Consider the following 12,560-nt stretch of genomic DNA (forward strand, 5'->3'; position numbering starts at 1 on the left):
TGTCAAATCCCATTCAACTTTAACTAAAGTTCCTGCTCGTTAAATTATGGCTCGTATTTATGAACAACACTTTCATGGTGCCATGTGTTGAAACGATGTGCACAGCTTTTCTGTAGTGTTTGACAAATGGACCCTATGAAAATCCAACCACTTTGAGTGTCTAAAATTACTAAAAATGTTGAACCCATGAAAGGATCCACATTATCGACATACAAAAAAGTCCAAATTTTACCCGGCCATTCCCATGGGTGTGGAGCAACTGCTAGCAATAATATTTGTCCTTGTTGGCACTCTGGGTGCCACTAATGTGGCCATCAGACATGACTCCCCACCAACATCTTCATTTTGGAGACCTCTGGATAGCCCTGGTGGAGCTCAGCCAATATGTGACAGCGACTTTTGCTTGGGGCAATCATTCGCACTCCCTGTAACAATATGCCATCCTCTACTGTGAGCTGGTTCTCTGGGTCCAAAAGGCATTAACTCCAGTTGTGACAGCTCTTTGGTTTCTCCTATGAATACCAATTGTCTCAGTTTGGAAAAAAAACTGGATTTGTCCGTGTCCAAAATCAAATTGATAGATGTAACTGGTAGTGTGTCCAGAAAATTGAATCTTATTACAGATTCTTCCATTAGACGGTGGTGTACCTGCTAAGGGAAGGTGGGTCAATGCATCCACATGTGCTACTCAGCCTCCCAGACAGTGTTCTAATCTGTAATTAAAAGCACTTAGTATTAGAGCCCACTACCGAATGCGGCCTGAAACAATGAGCGGCACTTCCTTGTCCTCTTTAAGTAGAGAGAGTAGGGGTTTGGAGTCCATGATTATCATGAATTTTCATCCATACTTTCTAATTCCAAATATGACCGCCAATCCTTCTTTTTCTATTTGGGTGTATTTACACTCTGCCTTAACCAAGGTCTTGGATGCAAAGGTTATTGGGCATTCCTCTCGTTTTGGTCACTTATGAACTAATGCCATGCGGGGAGGCATCACATGTCAATACCACATCTTTCTTGGGATCATAGTGCACCAACACATCAGAGGATAACAGTTGTTTCTCTACATTATTGAAAGCTAGGGTTTGTCTATGACACCATGTCCGAGGCTGATCCTTTTTAAAGAGTTGATGCAACAGTGCCAGAACGGATGCCAGATTGTGTATGAACTCTCATGGATACTGCCCTATGAGTTAACTTACACAATTTAAGTCTGGTAGGACTCTGTTGCTGTTTCGAGTCTGCATATCAACAACAATAATAATAATGTCTTACCAGCAGGATCCTGAAGAAAATTCTGTTTAGCAAAGTCGTGGCTTTGTTTTAGAGTTTTTGCTGGGAGCTGCCCTAAAGTTACTCTAAGCAGGGTATTTCTTGACTGAGGCTATGCAGTTGCCTGTCTCAAATGGTATTCCCCAAGCTCAGTCAGACTGCGAGGGTGTCCACTTCATTGGAATACCTTGCAAATAACACACACCATCCCACATTTTCCAATGATAAAGCCAATTATAAATCCAGGTGAGCTTCAGCAAGTAGGTGTTGTTGCATAGTTACATCATTAATCCCACATACCAATCTCTCGGTGTCTCATTGAAGGTTAAGTCAAATTCACTGGCTTCTGCCAGTCATCTTAACCTCGCCAAAAACCCCATATTCCTCTGTATTGGGGTAAAAGTGATAGTATCTCAGAATTAAAGGCGGCTTAGGGTCATAATAGAACTTAACTACATCAGTTAATTGTGAAAGGTTTCAGTATCTGGTATCTCAGGAAAATTTAGGTTGCTAACGACAGAAACAGCTGCAACTCCACAGGCTGTTAGGAGAATTAGGCATTGTTTTTCATTTGCCACAATGTTTATTGTCCACAAATGTAATGCAGTCGTTCCAAATACTGGCACCAATCCTCAATGGCAAGGTCAAATGTGTCAAGCTTTCCAACAAACAGCAGCCAGTATCCCATCATGAAACGACATTTCCAAATGCCCAGTGTTTAACTATAGTACTATCTCTCACTGAGTGCCAATATCCCTGACATTCAACCTGTTATGTCAGCCAGGTCTCTATGATTGGAGCAGATTAATAGCCTCAATCAGGGAACTCATATTCCATAAGGTCTAGCTGGCTGACCTCATTTCAGTCATTACTGTAGTGATTGATACAACTACGTGGCTTGCGAGACCCTTTCAGAGGGCAGGTAACAGTCAACCACATTTCTGTGACTTTGACTCACATGTAGGCCAGACCATGCGAGTATGGCACTGAAGGATATTGGTGAGCCAGATGGGTTTTTTTTCTCAATAATTGACAATTGTAATGGTTATCAATAGATTTTAATTCCAGACATTTTTTATTGAATTCAAATTCAACATCTGCCATGGTGGGATTTGAACCCGGATCCCCAAAACATCAGCTAAGTTTCTGGATTAATACCACTAGGCCATCACCTCCCGTGTGTCCTTGAGTGTCCATAACAAAACCCATAAAAGTCATATCTGATTAACTCACCAACATAATACTATACATGTGAATCTCAAGGAGAGACTTAAGGCACTAGTACCATTTGATATTGAAAATTACTAAGTAAAACCCATCAACTGTTCCATTCTCCTCAATCCCACAAAAGTGATAACCACAGCCTCTTCCTAGCCTCCATCTTAAATGGTTCTTTTTTTTCGAAGGTATCAGCTTTCAAAATTACCTCTTCAAAATTCACCCTCAATTCCCAGGTCCTTGCAAAATACTGAACAACCTCAGTTATCCCCATGTCAATTATCTGAATTTTGAATTATCCGAACAAGATCTCAAGGTCCCGTAAAAATATTATCCGTTATCCAAACAAATCAGTTATCCAAACAAAATACTCTCCGCCCATCTCATTTGGATAATCGATGTTATTCTGTATTCTCCAACTCTAATCTCTCTTTTCTGAAGTCTTAAAATATATTTTGCCTCCCAACCCATAATCTTTCCCACAACTCCCAAGTTCAATCATTCCAATCAAGATTCAAACTCTTCCACAAAAAGAAAAAATTGGAACCACGGTCGTAAATGATACCCCCTGATCTAGTACACTATCATTCATCCCTTCTCTGCAATCTTTGAAAAACCCCATACCAAAAGACCCAAACCCCATTCCTCAAGTCCAGCTCAATGGGACTCGTGATTTCATATTCATCTACCTCATTACAGCCACAGCATCAAAAATAAATGGATTTTCATCCCACGCTGGCAGGGTTAGCTCCAAATCCCTCCTGGGATGTCAACAGTACAGAAAGAAGTTTTAATATTTTTAATCCTGTTCTCTTTCTTAAACCTTCTGAAAATGCTGTCACCTCCAGGTTCTACTATTAAAATGCTCTCAACTGCCCTCGCTGCTTTCAATTCCTGTAAATTTCAACTCATGCAAAGCTCTGCTGCCCATGAATAATAGCTCATATCATTATTATCCATGTGTTTAAATCACTTCATCGCTTCACCTCTCTAAAACCTATGCAATTTCTCACACTCTGAAAACTTCCTACTACTCCGCAGATTCCCTCTCTTCCATTTCCAAAGGTTGCTGCTCCTCTGGTACAGTGCCACCACATATATCTCCAGAATGTCTAACTCCCACACATTGAAATTTTCTCCCCAAACCTTGTGGATTCTTCACTTTGATAACTTCCTCCAAGAGGCTCCTTTAAAACTTATCTTATTGGTAGAAATTTGTCATCATTCCTACCTCCCATTTCAGCACTGCATTTTATTTTTTAAGCACCTCAGGATAAAGATATCATATAACATATAAATTGTTGTTGTGTACAAACAATTTAAAACTGACACTTGTGTTTGAATTTGATTCTCCATGAGAAGCAACTGTGAAATTCCATGTTTAATAGCAGGCAAAATATGGACACATTTGATTTGACTAAGTAAGCTTCAAAACTTGTGTAAAATGTTTAACTGAAGAAACCACTAATGATAAATGTGTATAGGGTATAAGCAGGGAGGGAAAGAATTAAGTTTTGAGTTTTGTGAAACAAGAGGTTCAACTGAGCATAACTCAGATCAGATAAGAACTTACAGTTAACAATGGAGTGCTGGAGGCAAGGGTAATGGGTTAACAAGGTGGAAAAGCATTCATTATGTAGAGCCATTTAACAATATTGGAAACATTCAGTATGTAAGGTCAGTTTAACAAGGTGAGAAGTATTCATTATGTGAAGCTAGTTAAAGTTAAGAACATTCATTGTATAACACCAGAGGACTTGGTCTCTGTTATTGATAGTAATGGTCACCCAATTAATATGTATGCTGCCTTATCTGGATGCTCCTCCCTGTAAAATGACCACATAGAGGACCATGAACCCATGTCCCTATGCACATGAGCGATCGTGTTCTCTCTCTCCAGGGCCCGGAATAAAGATGAAGGAGGCAAAACTATAGTGTCTCTCAGTTTTGCCTCGACTAAGGGGGGAAACGGGATGACACTAAGATTCTGCAACAATCTAAAATTGAAACAAGATCAAATACACCTTGTATAATTTTCTGCACTGTTTACAATATATGAATTTAGTTTATGCGTGAATTCTTTTTGCACCTGCTTAGCTCTGCAACCTAAAACTAAAATTGGTATTGAAAATGGTTTATATGTAGCATATAATGTATTCCTATGCACAAGATTCACTCCACAATTCTCCACCTCACTGAATTAAAAACATTCTCTTAGTGAATTAACTTCTAGCTGACAGTCTTTAAATTCATTTCCTAAATCTGGAATTAAAAGCCAGTCTCATTAAACTACCTTCGATTGTCATAAAATCCCATCTGGCTCACTAACGTCCTTCAGGAAAAGAAATCTGCCACAACTTAACTGCTCTTGCGTAGAGTTATACCACACTTACAGCAATGTGATTACCGCTTAAATGCCTACTGCGGTGGCGAGCAAGGCGCTACGTTGCACCAAATCATTCTGCAGCTTAAAAGAAAATGAAATCAGACCGACCTCACAGCACTGAAAAAACACAAAGCAAGCACTGTCAATCCCACAATATCCTGCTTATAAATATCTGGGGGTTTGTACCAAAATTGGGAAAGGTGTTCCACAGATTTGTTAAGCAATATCCTGATATAGTAATACTCACTGACTCATACTTTATAATGTCCCAAATATGACCATCACATCCAATATATCCTGTACCATTCCAGTATGTCCTGTCCCTGCAGCGGGACAGACCCACCAGAGGTGGCAACACATTTCAGAGTCAACCACACTGTTGCAGGTCTGGAGTCACGTATAGGCCAGAAGGATATTATTTTCCATCTCGAAAGGGCATTACTGAATCACAATGACAATTGACTACAACATTGTTTACAACAATGATTGCTTCACGATCACCTTTATAGTGACTAACTTTATGTTCCAAATTTTACTATAATAGAATTTAAATTCCCCCAGCTGCTGTGATGGGAGCCACATCTGTGTCTTAACAGCATTAGCCCGGTCTCTGGATTGCTAGTGTCACGATATTACCACTGAGCCATCTGAAATCAAACCTGGTTTAATGAAGATTGCAGCTGGCCATGCCCACAGCAGCCTCAAGATGACCTAGAAATAAGATGTCAACCTTATGAGACTACCATACAGGTCTACCTGCATGCCAGACAGTAGAATTAGAATGCAATGGGCTGAATTAAGCAATTCTACAACAAATCCAAACGCTGCAAACCTGCCACATCCAGACTTGAATGGTGGTGGACAACTAAATAATTGACTGATACCAGCAACTCCAAACATCCCCATTCTCAAATAATGGGGCAGCTCATCATAACAGTGCAAAAGACAAGGCTGAATCATTTGCAATTATCAGACAGAAGTGTCAAATAATATGATCCATCTCAGGCTCCTCACAAGATTGCCAAATCACAGAAACTAATCTACAGCAAATTCAATACACTCCACATATTAGAAAGGCACTGAATACTGCAAAGGTTATGGGCACTGTCAACATCTTAGAAAGTGAGCTAAAGACCTCTACTCCAAAAATGGCTGCCCTTTGGCCAAGCTGCTCCAGTATAAATAACATAACACTGGTATCCAGTGAGCAATGTGGAAATTTACCAACATATGTCCTGTCCACTAAAAAAAAGGAACAAATTCAACCAACCAAATACTGACTAAACTACTCTCAACTGACAAGTCACAAAAAGGGTAGCCAACAATGCAATCAAAGGACAGTTATATAATAGGTGTGTGACACTGATGCTCACTTCAGGTCCTACCAGGGCTACTTAAAACTTGACCTCATGACACCCTGATAAAACAGCTGAATTCCACGTGAAAGATAACAGGGACTGCCCTTAATGTTAAGGCAGCATCTGACCAAGTATGGCAACAAGAAATCCAGCAAAACAGAAGTCAATGGGAATCGGGGGAAACGCCACTGCTTGGAGTCATGGTGAGCACAAAGGATGTGATGAAATGTTTTAGGATGTCAATCACCTTCGTTTCAGGACATATCTGCAGATGTTCCTCAGGCCAGTGTGCTATGACCTGCTCTTATAATGACAGTATTTATATGGCAAACCCAGTTCAGTTTCTGGTCAGTGGTAACTCCGGATGTTGACAGTGGGGGATCGAGTGATGGCAATGTTATACAATTAAGGTGCAACCATTAGATTCTCTCTTGTAGAATATGGTCATTATCTAGCTGTTGCATTGCGCAAATGTCATTGTCAGCCCAAAACTGGATGTTGTCCAGGCCTTGCTGCATTTAGACATGGATTGTTTCAGTATTTGAGGAGTCATGAATGGTACTGATCAATGTGCAATCATCAGCAAAATCTCCTTTTCTGACTTTATGACAGAGGGAAGATCATTACTAAGGCCATCTATCCAGCATTGTACTTAGAACACACTCCAAGGAACTCCTGCTGTGATGTGCTGGAAGCAAGATGACTAACCTCCAACTACCACAATCATCTCTATATGTATCAGGTATGACTTTAACCAGCGTACAGTTTTCCCCAATCCTGTTGACTCTAATTTTGCTAGGGTCCCTTGATGCCACACTCACTCAAATGCAGCCTCGATGTCAAAGGTAGTCACTCTCATTTCACTTCTGGAATTCAACTCTCCTGCCCATGTTTGGACTAAGGCTGTAATGAGGTGAGATGCTGAGTGGTCCTGTCAGAACCCAAATTGAGTATCAGTGAGCTAAGCAAGTGCTGTTGACAACACCTTCCATCATATTACTAATTATCAAGAACAGACAAATGAGACAATAATTGGCTGGTTTATATTTGTCCTGGTTTTTGTGTACAGGAGATACCTGGGCAATTGTCCACATTATCGGTTAAATGTCAGTATTGTAGTTGTACTTGAACAGCATGGCTAGGGGTGCTGCAAATTCCAGAGTACAATTCTTTAAGACTATTGCTGGAAAGTTGTCAGGCCTCATAAACTTTTCAGTATACAGTGCCTCCTGGCATTTCTTGTTCAAACATGAAGTCAACTGAACTGGTTGAAGACCTAGCATTTGTGATGCTGAGAACCACTGAAGAAGGCCAAGATAGATCATCCACTCGGCACTTCTCACTGAACATTGCTGCAAATACTACAGCCTTACCATTTGCACTTATATGATGGGAACCTTGGAAAGCTGCACCTGCAGGGCTGTCATGACAGGAGGGAGACAGAATGGGATATTTGTTTTTGTCAATCGTCATTCACAAATGTACGTGGCAGACCTCCAGGGCTTAGATCAAAAGAGGTGATGGTATTATCACAAGACTATTAATCCACAGACCCGGGTATTGTTCTGTGGACGTGGGTTCAAATCTGCCATGGCATGGTGGAATTTGAATTCAACAAAATGTCTGAAATTAAGAGTCTAAGGATGAGTGTGAAACCATTGTTGATTATCAGGAAAAAACCCACCTGGTTCACTAATGTCATCCAGGGAAGGAAACTATCATTCCTGACGAAGGGCTTATGCCAAAATGTCAATTCTCATGATCCTTGGATGTTGCCTCACCTGCAGTGCTTTTCCAGCATCACACTTCTTGACTATCATTCTTCCCAGTCTGGTCTACATGTAACTCCAGAACCACAGCAATGCAAGTGACTCTTAACTATCCTTTGGACAATTAGGGATGGGCAGTGACACCTGTGAATCATCCTGTGAATGAATAAACAAAAACAAAAAAACAGCTCCATGCTTTTAGAGCTCAATTAGTCCTATTTGGTACCTTCACCAGGTTGACACTCTGGTGCTGCTCCTAGTATGCTAATTCACAAATGACTCTTAATTGATCACGAATGATTGCATTCAACATTCATCCAGGGCTGATAAGCAGCAAGTAATATTCATTCCATACAGGACTATTACCAATGAGAGAATCAGCCCTTGACATTCAATGGCATTACCATCACAGAATCCTTGATCAACATCTGGTGGTTATCATCGACCACAAACCGAACTGGTCAAGCCATAAAAATACAAGAGCAAATCAGGGAATTCTACAGCACATAACTTACTTCCCAATTCCCCAAAGCATGTCCACTTACAAGGCTCAAAACATCTGTGCAGGAGAACACAATTCGCAAAAAGCTTTACATCATCCGGGACAAAGCAACCTATTTAACTGGCTACCTATCTCCCACTTCAAAAATTCTCTCCGTCTACCAGTGAGGCATAGTAGCAGCAGTGCACTTGTGCCATCAACAAGATACACTACAGCATCTCAATATGGCTCAATCAACCACATCTTCCAAACCTGCAACCTTTACCATCTGGAAGGACAAGGGCAGTCTATTGGGGGTGGAAACACCACCAATTGTAAGTTCCCCCTCCATGCAACATTCCATCCTATCTTGGAAGAAACACTGAAGCCAATTTGTATTCAGCAAGGTCTCAAAAATTGTTCAATTAGTGACCAATTCATCCAATGACACATTAGTTGAGGGATGGAAGTGGCAAGTTCAACTAGATGACTTCTTGATCTGATTATGTATATGGGATCTCAGATTATGAAAGAAAGCACTTGTGGCAATTCAGCAATTACTATATATTAGAATGGTAACATAACTATGTGTTCATGTGTATTTTGAACAGACACCTTCTGACTTCAATACAAGTATCATCCACTCATTAAATGGGTGCTTCAAAGTGAAAAATTCAAAAGCAAGAAATATTTGATTGTCCATTAATTAAATTTATATCCAAGTAATGACATGATCTAAAGTGCTTTATCAACAAAAAAAGGAGTCAGAAGGAATGTTTCTTATTATCTTCTTCAAAACAGCAAGGCATTTAAGAATGTTAAATGTTTTGAAATGACTAAAGTTTATTTATTCATAGAAAACAGTCAAGTTTTAAGAAACAAAACAAAAATTTCTGTAAAACACAGCAGGTCTGAGAACAGTTCTGAGGAAGGGTCACTGGACCCAAAACATCAGGCTTGATTTCTCTCCATAGATGCTGCCAGGCCTGCTGGGTTTTTCTCAGTAATTTCTGTTTTTATTTCTGATTTCCAACATCCATAATTCTTTAGATTCTGTCTTTCTTCAAGTTTTAAGTTTAGAATAGGCAACCCATCAACAATACACATAAAACCTCTAGGTATCTTGCACTCAGGGACAAGAGATGTTAGAAATATCCAAAATGCAACTATACCTTTCTGAGGTTATTTCACTATTTATAAATTTTTCAATTTTCGTTACGTTTTGAGAAAACCATTGTGCAGTCTTGGCCTTCAATCAATATCCTTTGGAAAAAACTTCCTTTCTGACAAAAATAATTTTTATTGCTTCCAGTAGAACTGGACAACAAGCTTTTAACTCCATCCCCACCTGGGACCTAACTACCAACAACACAGACAGATGGACAAGAAAAACAATGGTGCTTCAAAGGAGCAGCTGTATAGCATTACAGAGTTGCTACCATAGATTACAGTATTGAAAATCACAACACCAGGTTATAGCCCAACAGGTTTAATTGGAAGCACACTAGCTTCCTGGTGTGGCAACCTGGTGTTGTGTGATTTTTTAACTTTGTACACCCCAGTTCAACACCAGCATCTCCAAATCATAGATTACAGTAATTACTGAAGTCAGCACTTTTCAATAATGCAAATATACCAAACATCAACTTTATCACACATCAACTTTCAGTCATAAGAATCAATAATATTTATAATCAACTTGTGTTATGTGGTTCCTCTTACTTCAGCTATAAGTCAAGCATTTCCCTATCATTAAGGAGAAAGTGAGGTCTGCAGATGCTGGATCACAAAGTTGAAACTTTATTGCTGGAACAGCACAGCAGGTCAGGCAGCATCCAGGGAACAGGAGATTTGACGTTTCGGGCACAGGCCGAAGAAGGGCCTGTGCCCGAAACGTCGAATCTCCTGTTCCCTGGATGCTGCCTGACCTGCTGTGCTGTTCCAGCAATAAAGTTTCAACTTTCCCTATCATTAACATTTTAAGGACTGACGGCAACCAAAATCTAATGTATTTTATCTATCAAAAAAGGTCAACTAGTTAGTTCAAGTGGAGTGGATCAGAGGAACACTAATATCATTTAGGGAAGGAAACTGCCATCCTTACCTGGTCCGGCCCACATATGATTCCAGACACTCAGCAATGTAATTGACTCTTAACTGTCCTCTGGGCAGTTAGGGATGTGCAATAAATGCTGGCCTAGCCAACTTCACCCACATCCTGTAAATGAATAAAAATGAATTTAATGGGGAAAGACACTTGCAGGTCAATGCTGGTGTTCAGACTTCTGAGCCAGGGGATCTAGGTTCAAGTGCCATCTGATCCAGAAATGTGTCACAACATCTCTGAACAGGTTGATTAGAAAATATCTAGCTTAATTTTTATGTTCAGATTTCAAAACTGAAGCCAGAAATTGAACTTATAACGAAGGTGACAATTTACTGCCACGAGACTTCATGAACTTTACATCGCGACAAAAAAAACACAATAATTTAGGTGTGCAGAACTGAATGGATGTTAGTCGATCGTTGAGTACGCCGACAGCTACACTGTCAATGGCACAAATCTTCCCATTTTGAAATGTATCTATGGTGTGGCTGTGTTGGTATGCAAGTTTACACAAAACTGATTTTTTTTCAACTATGCAATAAATCATTTTGATCCTCAGCTCAGACCGGGGGATTTGTTAAAGCAGGATTTAAATGATAGGGAATTGACTCAAAGGTCCTAACAATCACCGAGTGGCAAAGCCGGAGGAGAGGACGGAGCGACGGCCCTTGATTATAAAGACAACATTTGACCGAGTGGTGGTATCAAAGTCCGGACAGCCGTCACAAACCGGCTCGACAGTCACCAAAACATGGGAGTGAGAGCTGTTGTTACCTCCTTCCATAGCTCCTCCCGCATGCATCTTCTGAAGTCCTGGCTAACCCCTCCCCCCACCCCTTCATCCCGACAGGCAGGTTTTTAAACCGGCAGCTTGGCGAAAAACCGCGGAAAGCCTGGGGCCCGCGGGACGGCTGCGTGACGCCGGTGTGTGTGTTACGCGAGTGAGAGGGACAGAAAGACAGAGAGAGATGTGACTGGAACAGAGGCTGACTGACCTATGCCGTGCCCACACTGATGCTGCGCCGAGAAACCAGTCGCTGCTGACACTGACCGTCGCGTACATCCCAAGGTCTCATTCCCGAAGTGGGTCTCCGAAATCTGTCGTTGTCGATGTCGCTGTTGTTGTTATTGTTGTTGTTGTTGGCGGGGGTCGCGAGCTCCCCGCTGAGAGGAGGGGCGGCCGATGAGAAAACACGGTCACGCTCGCGCTCGCTCACACATGTACAAACCGCGCTCAGAGGCAGCTCGAGCGTGCACGAGCGCCTGCGTGCGCCCAACCACCGCCCGTAACTCGCGCGCCGCCCTAGGGTACGTTACAAAACTCTCGCGCGCAGCCTCTCGTCCCGCAGCCGTGCCCCTCCCCCTCCATTTTCTGTCCTTCCCTCGGCCGTCCCTTTTGTCGCAGTCATTGACACACGCACAATTTCGAGATATTGGTCCCCGGGGGCGGGAGTCATTGACCTTTCCTTTGTTCCAGCAAAAAAAAACAACGGTCACCGCGGCGTTTTTTTTTCGCAGCCGCAACACGATGCGGAAGGCAAATCTCTTGCCCTCGTTCATGAGTTTCAAGTGCAGCGCAGAGGGAGTGGGACTGTGGGGTCGGGGGTTGAGGGATCCCGGTCGTCCCCTCCCGCAGCAAACTGTAGTCGGTCGGTGTGAAACTGTGCACATAACTTTACCCAGTTCCATCCATGGTTCCGCGGCAACCTCGCAGGACGGACTGGTGGGCAATTTCCACACTCCCAACTGCAGTCTCATTGCAGGGTCTGCCCAATACTACCTCCAGCCGAGATGCTGTGTTCAAGAAAGACCGCGAAATGCCAGGGACTGGAATCCGAGCCACAGGTGACGACAAAAAATAAAAGTATGAAAGATGCGATCCATTAGGCCGCCACATGGAGTTTTCATAGAATCCCTACAGTGGAAACAGGCCATTTGGCCCAAGTCCACACCGACCCTCCGAAGAGTA

General features: G+C 41.8%; 1 protein-coding gene across 7 annotated transcripts in view; it reads right to left on the reverse strand.

Annotated features, from left to right (window-relative positions):
- Positions 1–11,896, reverse strand: part of ralgps2 (Ral GEF with PH domain and SH3 binding motif 2) — a 519,857-nt gene extending 507,961 nt beyond the window's left edge. For 4 of the 7 annotated variants that reach the window (XR_006313046.1, XM_043699974.1, XM_043699975.1 and 1 more), the window contains exon 1: positions 11,366–11,382. The gene's annotated coding sequence lies outside the window, so the exon portion shown is untranslated. Of the gene's footprint in view, positions 1–11,365; positions 11,383–11,586 lie in introns of those variants that run through there. The other 3 variants (XM_043699973.1, XM_043699970.1, XM_043699971.1) reach the window with 1 other exon arrangement.
- Positions 11,897–12,560: the final 664 nt, after the last annotated feature.

Source organism: Chiloscyllium plagiosum, chromosome 11 (genome assembly GCF_004010195.1).
Source record: "Chiloscyllium plagiosum isolate BGI_BamShark_2017 chromosome 11, ASM401019v2, whole genome shotgun sequence".
NCBI classification, from domain to species: Eukaryota; Metazoa; Chordata; class Chondrichthyes; order Orectolobiformes; family Hemiscylliidae; genus Chiloscyllium; species Chiloscyllium plagiosum.